Raw genomic sequence first — 15,755 nt, forward strand, 5'->3', positions numbered from 1 at the left:
TGCTGGCACAAAAGCTGTTGATGTGAGCACCCAAGTTCTTTGGGGTGGTTTGTCCACAGGAGCTTCTTGGCTGGGCCTACCTGGGAGTAGTTCAGAGACACACTGGGGACGGGGAGCTGCTGCTTGATGTAGTCAGGGGCTTTGGTGCCTTTGTTGCCAGGTTGTTCTTTCGCCTCTTCAGGCAGAGCAGTCAGCAGCAGAGCTGACAGGGGCTCTGAGTGCGCCTGTGTTTTTGCTTTTGATAAGCTGCAAAGAGATGGTTGTGTTGTCCACGGAGCTGTGTGGGGCCACTCTTCTCCCGTGTGGCAAAAGAAACAAAGTGCGCAGTTGGGAACCCTTCCGTGGCAGAAGCCAGAGGCTGCCGTGTTTCTGCAGCTACTTTCTGTTGTGAAGTCTGTTTTTCAAACTGCACTTGAAAACTGCATTGGAGCCGAGAGTCGGGGCAAAGCTGCAGGTCCTTGAGTGCTGTCTCGTAGGGTTAAGAAGAGGAAGGAGATCTTGAAGTTCTGGCTGCTGTATTTGAAGTCAAATGTGCAACTTTGTGCCTGGGGAGCTGTGTGGGAGAAAAGGAGCCAGGGGTGCCGGTCCACAGTAGCTGAACGTGAGCCAGCGTGTGCCCAGGTGGCCAGGAAGGCCAAGGGCATGCTGGCCTGTGTGAGCAGTAGTGGGGCAGCAGGAGCAGGGCAGTGACCGTCCCCCTGTGCTGGTCACGGGTGAGGGCGCAGCTCGAGTGCTGGGACCAGTTGTGGGCCCCTGTGAAGGAGAAAGAGCTTGAGGGGCTGCAGGGTGTGCAGAGAAGGGCAAGGGAGCTGGGGAAGGGTGTGGAGCCCAAGTGCCATGAGGAGGTGCTGAGGCAGCTTTAGGCTGGAGAAAGGGAGGCTCCTGAGGGACCTTCAAGCAGACTTCCCGAAATGCCTACATGACAGTGCTCGCCACAAGTGCCCTTGCATCCCCTGCCAAGCATCCCCTCCCTGCACGCAAGGGCTTTAGGCACTGCAGCAGGTGACACTTTTGTCTTTTGGTGTGTTGGTTTGTAGTTTGCTAGGAGGAGAAGCCCTGTTGATTTTCTCTTTCTCCAGCAAGCCAAGGTGCTTTTGCTCAACCTTTCCTGCCCTTTTCCAGGCCTGGGGGAGATTGCGATCCAGTTTTAGGTTTCCATGTGTGCAGCAGCAATAGCAAAGGCATGGCTGTGTAATAGCTGCTTTTGCTTTTGAGAGCTGTTGAAGAACTAAAAGCCCAGCTTTGCAGAGAGAACGTTGCTTGCTGAGAGTAGCCAGGGTGCAATATCTAATTCAGAGCAATATGCAGTAGTGTTGAATTAGGCCATTTTACTTTAGTTGGAGGCACTTGGAATCCCAGTGCTATCCAAGGTTATGATTCCTCCTTAGTAGAGCTGGTTGTAGAGCTGAATAGAGATAAGGTTAGAAATGACAGGTAACTGCCTGTCCCTCACGCTGCTGCCTCTCCACAGAGCACAGAAGCAACCGCAGGCTCTCCTCTGGCTCCCTCTGCTCCTGGAGGAGAGGCCAAATGGCTGCAAAATGTCCCGACTTCTCCAGCCGTGGTCAGACGCAAACCTGAACGTCCTGAGCCAGTAAGTGCCACTTCTGGTTGGGGCTGTCTTTAGAGGAAATGAGAGCTGCAAGTTTCTGAGCGGCCAGCACTTGCTGGTGGTGGCCGAGGATGCTGAGTGCCGGAGTCCTGCCAGGACCTAGCGATTCCCGCCAGCCACTGAGAGCTGCAACATGGCCTTTGAGCTGTCATGTTGAGGCCCCAGCTTGCTGGGATTCCAAGAGGGGCAAACGTGAATCATGAAGGCTCCCCTGTCCCCAGAGGAGGGAGCGCTCCAAGGACACCGCTCTCAGCCTTGCCACAGACGTAGGGGACACGGTGGCCTGGAGAGACGTGTCCCACTCCCCAGGCTGGCCAAGTAGCTGCTGGCACAAAAGCTGTTGATGTGAGCACCCAAGTTCTTTGGGGTGGTTTGTCCACAGGAGCTTCTTGGCTGGGCCTACCTGGGAGTAGTTCAGAGACACACTGGGGACGGGGAGCTGCTGCTTGATGTAGTCAGGGGCTTTGGTGCCTTTGTTGCCAGGTTGTTCTTTCGCCTCTTCAGGCAGAGCAGTCAGCAGCAGAGCTGACAGGGGCTCTGAGTGCGCCTGTGTTTTTGCTTTTGATAAGCTGCAAAGAGATGGTTGTGTTGTCCACGGAGCTGTGTGGGGCCACTCTTCTCCCGTGTGGCAAAAGAAACAAAGTGCGCAGTTGGGAAGCCTTCTTCCGTGGCAGAAGCCAGAGGCTGCCGTGTTTCTGCAGCTACTTTCTGTTGTGAAGTCTGTTTTTCAAACTGCACTTGAAAACTGCATTGGAGCCTAGAGTCGGGGCAAAGCTGCAGGTCCTTGAGTGCTGTCTCGTAGGGTTAAGAAGAGGAAGGAGATCTTGAAGTTCTGGCGGCTGTATTTGAAGTCAAATGTGCAACTTTGTGCCTGGGGAGCTGTGTGGGAGAAAAGGAGCCAGGGGTGCCGGTCCACAGTAGCTGAACATGAGCCAGCGTGTGCCCAGGTGGCCAGGAAGGCCAAGGGCATGCTGGCCTGTGTGAGCAGTAGTGGGGCAGCAGGAGCAGGGCAGTGACCGTCCCCCTGTGCTGGGCACGGGTGAGGGCGCAGCTCGAGTGCTGGGACCAGTTGTGGGCCCCTGTGAAGGAGAAAGAGCTTGAGGGGCTGCAGGGTGTGCAGAGAAGGGCAAGGGAGCTGGGGAAGGGTGTGGAGCCCAAGTGCCATGAGGAGGTGCTGAGGCAGCTTTAGGCTGGAGAAAGGGAGGCTCCTGAGGGACCTTCAAGCAGACTTCCCGAAATGCCTACATGACAGTGCTCGCCACAAGTGCCCTTGCGTCCCCTGCCAAGCATCCCCTCCCTGCACGCAAGAGCTTTAGGCACTGCAGCAGGTGACACTTTTGTCTTTTGGTGTGTTGGTTTGTAGTTTGCTAGGAAGAGAAGCCCTGTTGATTTTCTCTTTCTCCAGCAAGCCAAGGTGCTTTTGCTCAACCTTTCCTGCCCTTTTCCAGGCCTGGGGGAGATTGCGATCCAGTTTTAGGTTTCCATGTGTGCAGCAGCAATAGCAAAGGCATGGCTGTGTAATAGCTGCTTTTGCTTTTGAGAGCTGTTGAAGAACTAAAAGCCCAGCTTTGCAGAGAGAACGTTGCTTGCTGAGAGTAGCCAGGGTGCAATATCTAATTCAGAGCAATATGCAGTAGTGTTGAATTAGGCCATTTTACTTTAGTTGGAGGCACTTGGAATCCCAGTGCTATCCAAGGTTATGATTCCTCCTTAGTAGAGCTGGTTGTAGAGCTGAATAGAGATAAGGTTAGAAATGACAGGTAACTGCCTGTCCCTCACGCTGCTGCCTCTCCACAGAGCACAGAAGCAACCGCAGGCTCTCCTCTGGCTCCCTCTGCTCCTGGAGGAGAGGCCAAATGGCTGCAAAATGTCCCGACTTCTCCAGCCGTGGTCAGACGCAAACCTGAACGTCCTGAGCCAGTAAGTGCCACTTCTGGTTGGGGCTGTCTTTAGAGGAAATGAGAGCTGCAAGTTTCTGAGCGGCCAGCACTTGCTGGTGGTGGCCGAGGATGCTGAGTGCCGGAGTCCTGCCAGGACCTAGCGATTCCCGCCAGCCACTGAGAGCTGCAACATGGCCTTTGAGCTGTCATGTTGAGGCCCCAGCTTGCTGGGATTCCAAGAGGGGCAAACGTGAATCATGAAGGCTCCCCTGTCCCCAGAGGAGGGAGCGCTCCAAGGACACCGCTCTCAGCCTTGCCACACCCGTAGGGGACACGGTGGCCTGGAGAGACGTGTCCCACTCCCCAGGCTGGCCAAGTAGCTGCTGGCACAAAAGCTGTTGATGTGAGCACCCAAGTTCTTTGGGGTGGTTTGTCCACAGGAGCTTCTTGGCTGGGCCTACCTGGGAGTAGTTCAGAGACACACTGGGGACGGGGAGCTGCTGCTTGATGTAGTCAGGGGCTTTGGTGCCTTTGTTGCCAGGTTGTTCTTTCGCCTCTTCAGGCAGAGCAGTCAGCAGCAGAGCTGACAGGGGCTCTGAGTGCGCCTGTGTTTTTGCTTTTGATAAGCTGCAAAGAGATGGTTGTGTTGTCCACGGAGCTGTGTGGGGCCACTCTTCTCCCGTGTGGCAAAAGAAACAAAGTGCGCAGTTGGGAAGCCTTCTTCCGTGGCAGAAGCCAGAGGCTGCCGTGTTTCTGCAGCTACTTTCTGTTGTGAAGTCTGTTTTTCAAACTGCACTTGAAAACTGCATTGGAGCCGAGAGTCGGGGCAAAGCTGCAGGTCCTTGAGTGCTGTCTCGTAGGGTTAAGAAGAGGAAGGAGATCTTGAAGTTCTGGCTGCTGTATTTGAAGTCAAATGTGCAACTTTGTGCCTGGGGAGCTGTGTGGGAGAAAAGGAGCCAGGGGTGCCGGTCCACAGTAGCTGAACATGAGCCAGCGTGTGCCCAGGTGGCCAGGAAGGCCAAGGGCATGCTGGCCTGTGTGAGCAGTAGTGGGGCAGCAGGAGCAGGGCAGTGACCGTCCCCCTGTGCTGGGCACGGGTGAGGGCGCAGCTCGAGTGCTGGGACCAGTTGTGGGCCCCTGTGAAGGAGAAAGAGCTTGAGGGGCTGCAGGGTGTGCAGAGAAGGGCAAGGGAGCTGGGGAAGGGTGTGGAGCCCAAGTGCCATGAGGAGGTGCTGAGGCAGCTTTAGGCTGGAGAAAGGGAGGCTCCTGAGGGACCTTCAAGCAGACTTCCCGAAATGCCTACATGACAGTGCTCGCCACAAGTGCCCTTGCGTCCCCTGCCAAGCATCCCCTCCCTGCACGCAAGGGCTTTAGGCACTGCAGCAGGTGACACTTTTGTCTTTTGGTGTGTTGGTTTGTAGTTTGCTAGGAGGAGAAGCCCTGTTGATTTTCTCTTTCTCCAGCAAGCCAAGGTGCTTTTGCTCAACCTTTCCTGCCCTTTTCCAGGCCTGGGGGAGATTGCGATCCAGTTTTAGGTTTCCATGTGTGCAGCAGCAATAGCAAAGGCATGGCTGTGTAATAGCTGCTTTTGCTTTTGAGAGCTGTTGAAGAACTAAAAGCCCAGCTTTGCAGAGAGAACGTTGCTTGCTGAGAGTAGCCAGGGTGCAATATCTAATTCAGAGCAATATGCAGTAGTGTTGAATTAGGCCATTTTACTTTAGTTGGAGGCACTTGGAATCCCAGTGCTATCCAAGGTTATGATTCCTCCTTAGTAGAGCTGGTTGTAGAGCTGAATAGAGATAAGGTTAGAAATGACAGGTAACTGCCTGTCCCTCACGCTGCTGCCTCTCCACAGAGCACAGAAGCAACCGCAGGCTCTCCTCTGGCTCCCTCTGCTCCTGGAGGAGAGGCCAAATGGCTGCAAAATGTCCCGACTTCTCCAGCCGTGGTCAGACGCAAACCTGAACGTCCTGAGCCAGTAAGTGCCACTTCTGGTTGGGGCTGTCTTTAGAGGAAATGAGAGCTGCAAGTTTCTGAGCGGCCAGCACTTGCTGGTGGTGGCCGAGGATGCTGAGTGCCGGAGTCCTGCCAGGACCTAGCGATTCCCGCCAGCCACTGAGAGCTGCAACATGGCCTTTGAGCTGTCATGTTGAGGCCCCAGCTTGCTGGGATTCCAAGAGGGGCAAACGTGAATCATGAAGGCTCCCCTGTCTCCAGAGGAGGGAGCGCTCCAAGGACACCGCTCTCAGCCTTGCCACAGACGTAGGGGACACGGTGGCCTGGAGAGACGTGTCCCACTCCCCAGGCTGGCCAAGTAGCTGCTGGCACAAAAGCTGTTGATGTGAGCACCCAAGTTCTTTGGGGTGGTTTGTCCACAGGAGCTTCTTGGCTGGGCCTACCTGGGAGTAGTTCAGAGACACACTGGGGACGGGGAGCTGCTGCTTGATGTAGTCAGGGGCTTTGGTGCCTTTGTTGCCAGGTTGTTCTTTCGCCTCTTCAGGCAGAGCAGTCAGCAGCAGAGCTGACAGGGGCTCTGAGTGCGCCTGTGTTTTTGCTTTTGATAAGCTGCAAAGAGATGGTTGTGTTGTCCACGGAGCTGTGTGGGGCCACTCTTCTCCCGTGTGGCAAAAGAAACAAAGTGCGCAGTTGGGAAGCCTTCTTCCGTGGCAGAAGCCAGAGGCTGCCGTGTTTCTGCAGCTACTTTCTGTTGTGAAGTCTGTTTTTCAAACTGCACTTGAAAACTGCATTGGAGCCTAGAGTCGGGGCAAAGCTGCAGGTCCTTGAGTGCTGTCTCGTAGGGTTAAGAAGAGGAAGGAGATCTTGAAGTTCTGGCTGCTGTATTTGAAGTCAAATGTGCAACTTTGTGCCTGGGGAGCTGTGTGGGAGAAAAGGAGCCAGGGGTGCCGGTCCACAGTAGCTGAACATGAGCCAGCGTGTGCCCAGGTGGCCAGGAAGGCCAAGGGCATGCTGGCCTGTGTGAGCAGTAGTGGGGCAGCAGGAGCAGGGCAGTGACCGTCCCCCTGTGCTGGGCACGGGTGAGGGCGCAGCTCGAGTGCTGGGACCAGTTGTGGGCCCCTGTGAAGGAGAAAGAGCTTGAGGGGCTGCAGGGTGTGCAGAGAAGGGCAAGGGAGCTGGGGAAGGGTGTGGAGCCCAAGTGCCATGAGGAGGTGCTGAGGCAGCTTTAGGCTGGAGAAAGGGAGGCTCCTGAGGGACCTTCAAGCAGACTTCCCGAAATGCCTACATGACAGTGCTCGCCACAAGTGCCCTTGCGTCCCCTGCCAAGCATCCCCTCCCTGCACGCAAGGGCTTTAGGCACTGCAGCAGGTGACACTTTTGTCTTTTGGTGTGTTGGTTTGTAGTTTGCTAGGAGGAGAAGCCCTGTTGATTTTCTCTTTCTCCAGCAAGCCAAGGTGCTTTTGCTCAACCTTTCCTGCCCTTTTCCAGGCCTGGGGGAGATTGCGATCCAGTTTTAGGTTTCCATGTGTGCAGCAGCAATAGCAAAGGCATGGCTGTGTAATAGCTGCTTTTGCTTTTGAGAGCTGTTGAAGAACTAAAAGCCCAGCTTTGCAGAGAGAACGTTGCTTGCTGAGAGTAGCCAGGGTGCAATATCTAATTCAGAGCAATATGCAGTAGTGTTGAATTAGGCCATTTTACTTTAGTTGGAGGCACTTGGAATCCCAGTGCTATCCAAGGTTATGATTCCTCCTTAGTAGAGCTGGTTGTAGAGCTGAATAGAGATAAGGTTAGAAATGACAGGTAACTGCCTGTCCCTCACGCTGCTGCCTCTCCACAGAGCACAGAAGCAACCGCAGGCTCTCCTCTGGCTCCCTCTGCTCCTGGAGGAGAGGCCAAATGGCTGCAAAATGTCCCGACTTCTCCAGCCGTGGTCAGACGCAAACCTGAACGTCCTGAGCCAGTAAGTGCCACTTCTGGTTGGGGCTGTCTTTAGAGGAAATGAGAGCTGCAAGTTTCTGAGCGGCCAGCACTTGCTGGTGGTGGCCGAGGATGCTGAGTGCTGGAGTCCTGCCAGGACCTAGCGATTCCCGCCAGCCACTGAGAGCTGCAACATGGCCTTTGAGCTGTCATGTTGAGGCCCCAGCTTGCTGGGATTCCAAGAGGGGCAAACGTGAATCATGAAGGCTCCCCTGTCCCCAGAGGAGGGAGCGCTCCAAGGACACCGCTCTCAGCCTTGCCACAGACGTAGGGGATATGGTGGCCTGGAGAGACGTGTCCCACTCCCCAGGCTGGCCAAGTAGCTGCTGGCACAAAAGCTGTTGATGTGAGCACCCAAGTTCTTTGGGGTGGTTTGTCCACAGGAGCTTCTTGGCTGGGCCTACCTGGGAGTAGTTCAGAGACACACTGGGGACGGGGAGCTGCTGCTTGATGTAGTCAGGGGCTTTGGTGCCTTTGTTGCCAGGTTGTTCTTTCGCCTCTTCAGGCAGAGCAGTCAGCAGCAGAGCTGACAGGGGCTCTGAGTGCGCCTGTGTTTTTGCTTTTGATAAGCTGCAAAGAGATGGTTGTGTTGTCCACGGAGCTGTGTGGGGCCACTCTTCTCCCGTGTGGCAAAAGAAACAAAGTGCGCAGTTGGGAACCCTTCCGTGGCAGAAGCCAGAGGCTGCCGTGTTTCTGCAGCTACTTTCTGTTGTGAAGTCTGTTTTTCAAACTGCACTTGAAAACTGCATTGGAGCCGAGAGTCGGGGCAAAGCTGCAGGTCCTTGAGTGCTGTCTCGTAGGGTTAAGAAGAGGAAGGAGATCTTGAAGTTCTGGCTGCTGTATTTGAAGTCAAATGTGCAACTTTGTGCCTGGGGAGCTGTGTGGGAGAAAAGGAGCCAGGGGTGCCGGTCCACAGTAGCTGAACGTGAGCCAGCGTGTGCCCAGGTGGCCAGGAAGGCCAAGGGCATGCTGGCCTGTGTGAGCAGTAGTGGGGCAGCAGGAGCAGGGCAGTGACCGTCCCCCTGTGCTGGTCACGGGTGAGGGCGCAGCTCGAGTGCTGGGACCAGTTGTGGGCCCCTGTGAAGGAGAAAGAGCTTGAGGGGCTGCAGGGTGTGCAGAGAAGGGCAAGGGAGCTGGGGAAGGGTGTGGAGCCCAAGTGCCATGAGGAGGTGCTGAGGCAGCTTTAGGCTGGAGAAAGGGAGGCTCCTGAGGGACCTTCAAGCAGACTTCCCTAAATGCCTACATGACAGTGCTCGCCACAAGTGCCCTTGCATCCCCTGCCAAGCATCCCCTCCCTGCACGCAAGGGCTTTAGGCACTGCAGCAGGTGACACTTTTGTCTTTTGGTGTGTTGGTTTGTAGTTTGCTAGGAGGAGAAGCCCTGTTGATTTTCTCTTTCTCCAGCAAGCCAAGGTGCTTTTGCTCAACCTTTCCTGCCCTTTTCCAGGCCTGGGGGAGATTGCGATCCAGTTTTAGGTTTCCATGTGTGCAGCAGCAATAGCAAAGGCATGGCTGTGTAATAGCTGCTTTTGCTTTTGAGAGCTGTTGAAGAACTAAAAGCCCAGCTTTGCAGAGAGAACGTTGCTTGCTGAGAGTAGCCAGGGTGCAATATCTAATTCAGAGCAATATGCAGTAGTGTTGAATTAGGCCATTTTACTTTAGTTGGAGGCACTTGGAATCCCAGTGCTATCCAAGGTTATGATTCCTCCTTAGTAGAGCTGGTTGTAGAGCTGAATAGAGATAAGGTTAGAAATGACAGGTAACTGCCTGTCCCTCACGCTGCTGCCTCTCCACAGAGCACAGAAGCAACCGCAGGCTCTCCTCTGGCTCCCTCTGCTCCTGGAGGAGAGGCCAAATGGCTGCAAAATGTCCCGACTTCTCCAGCCGTGGTCAGACGCAAACCTGAACGTCCTGAGCCAGTAAGTGCCACTTCTGGTTGGGGCTGTCTTTAGAGGAAATGAGAGCTGCAAGTTTCTGAGCGGCCAGCACTTGCTGGTGGTGGCCGAGGATGCTGAGTGCCGGAGTCCTGCCAGGACCTAGCGATTCCCGCCAGCCACTGAGAGCTGCAACATGGCCTTTGAGCTGTCATGTTGAGGCCCCAGCTTGCTGGGATTCCAAGAGGGGCAAACGTGAATCATGAAGGCTCCCCTGTCCCCAGAGGAGGGAGCGCTCCAAGGACACCGCTCTCAGCCTTGCCACAGACGTAGGGGACACGGTGGCCTGGAGAGACGTGTCCCACTCCCCAGGCTGGCCAAGTAGCTGCTGGCACAAAAGCTGTTGATGTGAGCACCCAAGTTCTTTGGGGTGGTTTGTCCACAGGAGCTTCTTGGCTGGGCCTACCTGGGAGTAGTTCAGAGACACACTGGGGATGGGGAGCTGCTGCTTGATGTAGTCAGGGGCTTTGGTGCCTTTGTTGCCAGGTTGTTCTTTCGCCTCTTCAGGCAGAGCAGTCAGCAGCAGAGCTGACAGGGGCTCTGAGTGCGCCTGTGTTTTTGCTTTTGATAAGCTGCAAAGAGATGGTTGTGTTGTCCACGGAGCTGTGTGGGGCCACTCTTCTCCCGTGTGGCAAAAGAAACAAAGTGCGCAGTTGGGAAGCCTTCTTCCGTGGCAGAAGCCAGAGGCTGCCGTGTTTCTGCAGCTACTTTCTGTTGTGAAGTCTGTTTTTCAAACTGCACTTGAAAACTGCATTGGAGCCTAGAGTCGGGGCAAAGCTGCAGGTCCTTGAGTGCTGTCTCGTAGGGTTAAGAAGAGGAAGGAGATCTTGAAGTTCTGGCTGCTGTATTTGAAGTCAAATGTGCAACTTTGTGCCTGGGGAGCTGTGTGGGAGAAAAGGAGCCAGGGGTGCCGGTCCACAGTAGCTGAACATGAGCCAGCGTGTGCCCAGGTGGCCAGGAAGGCCAAGGGCATGCTGGCCTGTGTGAGCAGTAGTGGGGCAGCAGGAGCAGGGCAGTGACCGTCCCCCTGTGCTGGGCACGGGTGAGGGCGCAGCTCGAGTGCTGGGACCAGTTGTGGGCCCCTGTGAAGGAGAAAGAGCTTGAGGGGCTGCAGGGTGTGCAGAGAAGGGCAAGGGAGCTGGGGAAGGGTGTGGAGCCCAAGTGCCATGAGGAGGTGCTGAGGCAGCTTTAGGCTGGAGAAAGGGAGGCTCCTGAGGGACCTTCAAGCAGACTTCCCGAAATGCCTACATGACAGTGCTCGCCACAAGTGCCCTTGCGTCCCCTGCCAAGCATCCCCTCCCTGCACGCAAGGGCTTTAGGCACTGCAGCAGGTGACACTTTTGTCTTTTGGTGTGTTGGTTTGTAGTTTGCTAGGAGGAGAAGCCCTGTTGATTTTCTCTTTCTCCAGCAAGCCAAGGTGCTTTTGCTCAACCTTTCCTGCCCTTTTCCAGGCCTGGGGGAGATTGCGATCCAGTTTTAGGTTTCCATGTGTGCAGCAGCAATAGCAAAGGCATGGCTGTGTAATAGCTGCTTTTGCTTTTGAGAGCTGTTGAAGAACTAAAAGCCCAGCTTTGCAGAGAGAACGTTGCTTGCTGAGAGTAGCCAGGGTGCAATATCTAATTCAGAGCAATATGCAGTAGTGTTGAATTAGGCCATTTTACTTTAGTTGGAGGCACTTGGAATCCCAGTGCTATCCAAGGTTATGATTCCTCCTTAGTAGAGCTGGTTGTAGAGCTGAATAGAGATAAGGTTAGAAATGACAGGTAACTGCCTGTCCCTCACGCTGCTGCCTCTCCACAGAGCACAGAAGCAACCGCAGGCTCTCCTCTGGCTCCCTCTGCTCCTGGAGGAGAGGCCAAATGGCTGCAAAATGTCCCGACTTCTCCAGCCGTGGTCAGACGCAAACCTGAACGTCCTGAGCCAGTAAGTGCCACTTCTGGTTGGGGCTGTCTTTAGAGGAAATGAGAGCTGCAAGTTTCTGAGCGGCCAGCACTTGCTGGTGGTGGCCGAGGATGCTGAGTGCTGGAGTCCTGCCAGGACCTAGCGATTCCCGCCAGCCACTGAGAGCTGCAACATGGCCTTTGAGCTGTCATGTTGAGGCCCCAGCTTGCTGGGATTCCAAGAGGGGCAAACGTGAATCATGAAGGCTCCCCTGTCCCCAGAGGAGGGAGCGCTCCAAGGACACCGCTCTCAGCCTTGCCACAGACGTAGGGGATATGGTGGCCTGGAGAGACGTGTCCCACTCCCCAGGCTGGCCAAGTAGCTGCTGGCACAAAAGCTGTTGATGTGAGCACCCAAGTTCTTTGGGGTGGTTTGTCCACAGGAGCTTCTTGGCTGGGCCTACCTGGGAGTAGTTCAGAGACACACTGGGGACGGGGAGCTGCTGCTTGATGTAGTCAGGGGCTTTGGTGCCTTTGTTGCCAGGTTGTTCTTTCGCCTCTTCAGGCAGAGCAGTCAGCAGCAGAGCTGACAGGGGCTCTGAGTGCGCCTGTGTTTTTGCTTTTGATAAGCTGCAAAGAGATGGTTGTGTTGTCCACGGAGCTGTGTGGGGCCACTCTTCTCCCGTGTGGCAAAAGAAACAAAGTGCGCAGTTGGGAACCCTTCCGTGGCAGAAGCCAGAGGCTGCCGTGTTTCTGCAGCTACTTTCTGTTGTGAAGTCTGTTTTTCAAACTGCACTTGAAAACTGCATTGGAGCCGAGAGTCGGGGCAAAGCTGCAGGTCCTTGAGTGCTGTCTCGTAGGGTTAAGAAGAGGAAGGAGATCTTGAAGTTCTGGCTGCTGTATTTGAAGTCAAATGTGCAACTTTGTGCCTGGGGAGCTGTGTGGGAGAAAAGGAGCCAGGGGTGCCGGTCCACAGTAGCTGAACGTGAGCCAGCGTGTGCCCAGGTGGCCAGGAAGGCCAAGGGCATGCTGGCCTGTGTGAGCAGTAGTGGGGCAGCAGGAGCAGGGCAGTGACCGTCCCCCTGTGCTGGTCACGGGTGAGGGCGCAGCTCGAGTGCTGGGACCAGTTGTGGGCCCCTGTGAAGGAGAAAGAGCTTGAGGGGCTGCAGGGTGTGCAGAGAAGGGCAAGGGAGCTGGGGAAGGGTGTGGAGCCCAAGTGCCATGAGGAGGTGCTGAGGCAGCTTTAGGCTGGAGAAAGGGAGGCTCCTGAGGGACCTTCAAGCAGACTTCCCTAAATGCCTACATGACAGTGCTCGCCACAAGTGCCCTTGCATCCCCTGCCAAGCATCCCCTCCCTGCACGCAAGGGCTTTAGGCACTGCAGCAGGTGACACTTTTGTCTTTTGGTGTGTTGGTTTGTAGTTTGCTAGGAGGAGAAGCCCTGTTGATTTTCTCTTTCTCCAGCAAGCCAAGGTGCTTTTGCTCAACCTTTCCTGCCCTTTTCCAGGCCTGGGGGAGATTGCGATCCAGTTTTAGGTTTCCATGTGTGCAGCAGCAATAGCAAAGGCATGGCTGTGTAATAGCTGCTTTTGCTTTTGAGAGCTGTTGAAGAACTAAAAGCCCAGCTTTGCAGAGAGAACGTTGCTTGCTGAGAGTAGCCAGGGTGCAATATCTAATTCAGAGCAATATGCAGTAGTGTTGAATTAGGCCATTTTACTTTAGTTGGAGGCACTTGGAATCCCAGTGCTATCCAAGGTTATGATTCCTCCTTAGTAGAGCTGGTTGTAGAGCTGAATAGAGATAAGGTTAGAAATGACAGGTAACTGCCTGTCCCTCACGCTGCTGCCTCTCCACAGAGCACAGAAGCAACCGCAGGCTCTCCTCTGGCTCCCTCTGCTCCTGGAGGAGAGGCCAAATGGCTGCAAAATGTCCCGACTTCTCCAGCCGTGGTCAGACGCAAACCTGAACGTCCTGAGCCAGTAAGTGCCACTTCTGGTTGGGGCTGTCTTTAGAGGAAATGAGAGCTGCAAGTTTCTGAGCGGCCAGCACTTGCTGGTGGTGGCCGAGGATGCTGAGTGCCGGAGTCCTGCCAGGACCTAGCGATTCCCGCCAGCCACTGAGAGCTGCAACATGGCCTTTGAGCTGTCATGTTGAGGCCCCAGCTTGCTGGGATTCCAAGAGGGGCAAACGTGAATCATGAAGGCTCCCCTGTCCCCAGAGGAGGGAGCGCTCCAAGGACACCGCTCTCAGCCTTGCCACAGACGTAGGGGACACGGTGGCCTGGAGAGACGTGTCCCACTCCCCAGGCTGGCCAAGTAGCTGCTGGCACAAAAGCTGTTGATGTGAGCACCCAAGTTCTTTGGGGTGGTTTGTCCACAGGAGCTTCTTGGCTGGGCCTACCTGGGAGTAGTTCAGAGACACACTGGGGACGGGGAGCTGCTGCTTGATGTAGTCAGGGGCTTTGGTGCCTTTGTTGCCAGGTTGTTCTTTCGCCTCTTCAGGCAGAGCAGTCAGGAGCAGAGCTGACAGGGGCTCTGAGTGCGCCTGTGTTTTTGCTTTTGATAAGCTGCAAAGAGATGGTTGTGTTGTCCACGGAGCTGTGTGGGGCCACTCTTCTCCCGTGTGGCAAAAGAAACAAAGTGCGCAGTTGGGAACCCTTCCGTGGCAGAAGCCAGAGGCTGCCGTGTTTCTGCAGCTACTTTCTGTTGTGAAGTCTGTTTTTCAAACTGCACTTGAAAACTGCATTGGAGCCGAGAGTCGGGGCAAAGCTGCAGGTCCTTGAGTGCTGTCTCGTAGGGTTAAGAAGAGGAAGGAGATCTTGAAGTTCTGGCTGCTGTATTTGAAGTCAAATGTGCAACTTTGTGCCTGGGGAGCTGTGTGGGAGAAAAGGAGCCAGGGGTGCCGGTCCACAGTAGCTGAACGTGAGCCAGCGTGTGCCCAGGTGGCCAGGAAGGCCAAGGGCATGCTGGCCTGTGTGAGCAGTAGTGGGGCAGCAGGAGCAGGGCAGTGACCGTCCCCCTGTGCTGGTCACGGGTGAGGGCGCAGCTCGAGTGCTGGGACCAGTTGTGGGCCCCTGTGAAGGAGAAAGAGCTTGAGGGGCTGCAGGGTGTGCAGAGAAGGGCAAGGGAGCTGGGGAAGGGTGTGGAGCCCAAGTGCCATGAGGAGGTGCTGAGGCAGCTTTAGGCTGGAGAAAGGGAGGCTCCTGAGGGACCTTCAAGCAGACTTCCCTAAATGCCTACATGACAGTGCTCGCCACAAGTGCCCTTGCATCCCCTGCCAAGCATCCCCTCCCTGCACGCAAGGGCTTTAGGCACTGCAGCAGGTGACACTTTTGTCTTTTGGTGTGTTGGTTTGTAGTTTGCTAGGAGGAGAAGCCCTGTTGATTTTCTCTTTCTCCAGCAAGCCAAGGTGCTTTTGCTCAACCTTTCCTGCCCTTTTCCAGGCCTGGGGGAGATTGCGATCCAGTTTTAGGTTTCCATGTGTGCAGCAGCAATAGCAAAGGCATGGCTGTGTAATAGCTGCTTTTGCTTTTGAGAGCTGTTGAAGAACTAAAAGCCCAGCTTTGCAGAGAGAACGTTGCTTGCTGAGAGTAGCCAGGGTGCAATATCTAATTCAGAGCAATATGCAGTAGTGTTGAATTAGGCCATTTTACTTTAGTTGGAGGCACTTGGAATCCCAGTGCTATCCAAGGTTATGATTCCTCCTTAGTAGAGCTGGTTGTAGAGCTGAATAGAGATAAGGTTAGAAATGACAGGTAACTGCCTGTCCCTCACGCTGCTGCCTCTCCACAGAGCACAGAAGCAACCGCAGGCTCTCCTCTGGCTCCCTCTGCTCCTGGAGGAGAGGCCAAATGGCTGCAAAATGTCCCGACTTCTCCAGCCGTGGTCAGACGCAAACCTGAACGTCCTGAGCCAGTAAGTGCCACTTCTGGTTGGGGCTGTCTTTAGAGGAAATGAGAGCTGCAAGTTTCTGAGCGGCCAGCACTTGCTGGTGGTGGCCGAGGATGCTGAGTGCCGGAGTCCTGCCAGGACCTAGCGATTCCCGCCAGCCACTGAGAGCTGCAACATGGCCTTTGAGCTGTCATGTTGAGGCCCCAGCTTGCTGGGATTCCAAGAGGGGCAAACGTGAATCATGAAGGCTCCCCTGTCCCCAGAGGAGGGAGCGCTCCAAGGACACCGCTCTCAGCCTTGCCACAGACGTAGGGGACACGGTGGCCTGGAGAGACGTGTCCCACTCCCCAGGCTGGCCAAGTAGCTGCTGGCACAAAAGCTGTTGATGTGAGCACCCAAGTTCTTTGGGGTGGTTTGTCCACAGGAGCTTCTTGGCTGGGCCTACCTGGGAGTAGTTCAGAGACACACTGGGGACGGGGAGCTGCTGCTTGATGTAGTCAGGGGCTTTGGTGCCTTTGTTGCCAGGTTGTTCTTTCGCCTCTTCAGGCAGAGCAGTCAGCAGCAGAGCTGACAGGGGCTCTGAGTGCGCCTGTGTTTTTGCTTTTGATAAGCTGCAAAGAGATGGTTG

Source organism: Coloeus monedula, assembly GCF_965178545.1.
Source record: "Coloeus monedula genome assembly, chromosome: Z".
In the NCBI taxonomy this organism is placed as follows: Eukaryota; Metazoa; Chordata; class Aves; order Passeriformes; family Corvidae; genus Coloeus; species Coloeus monedula.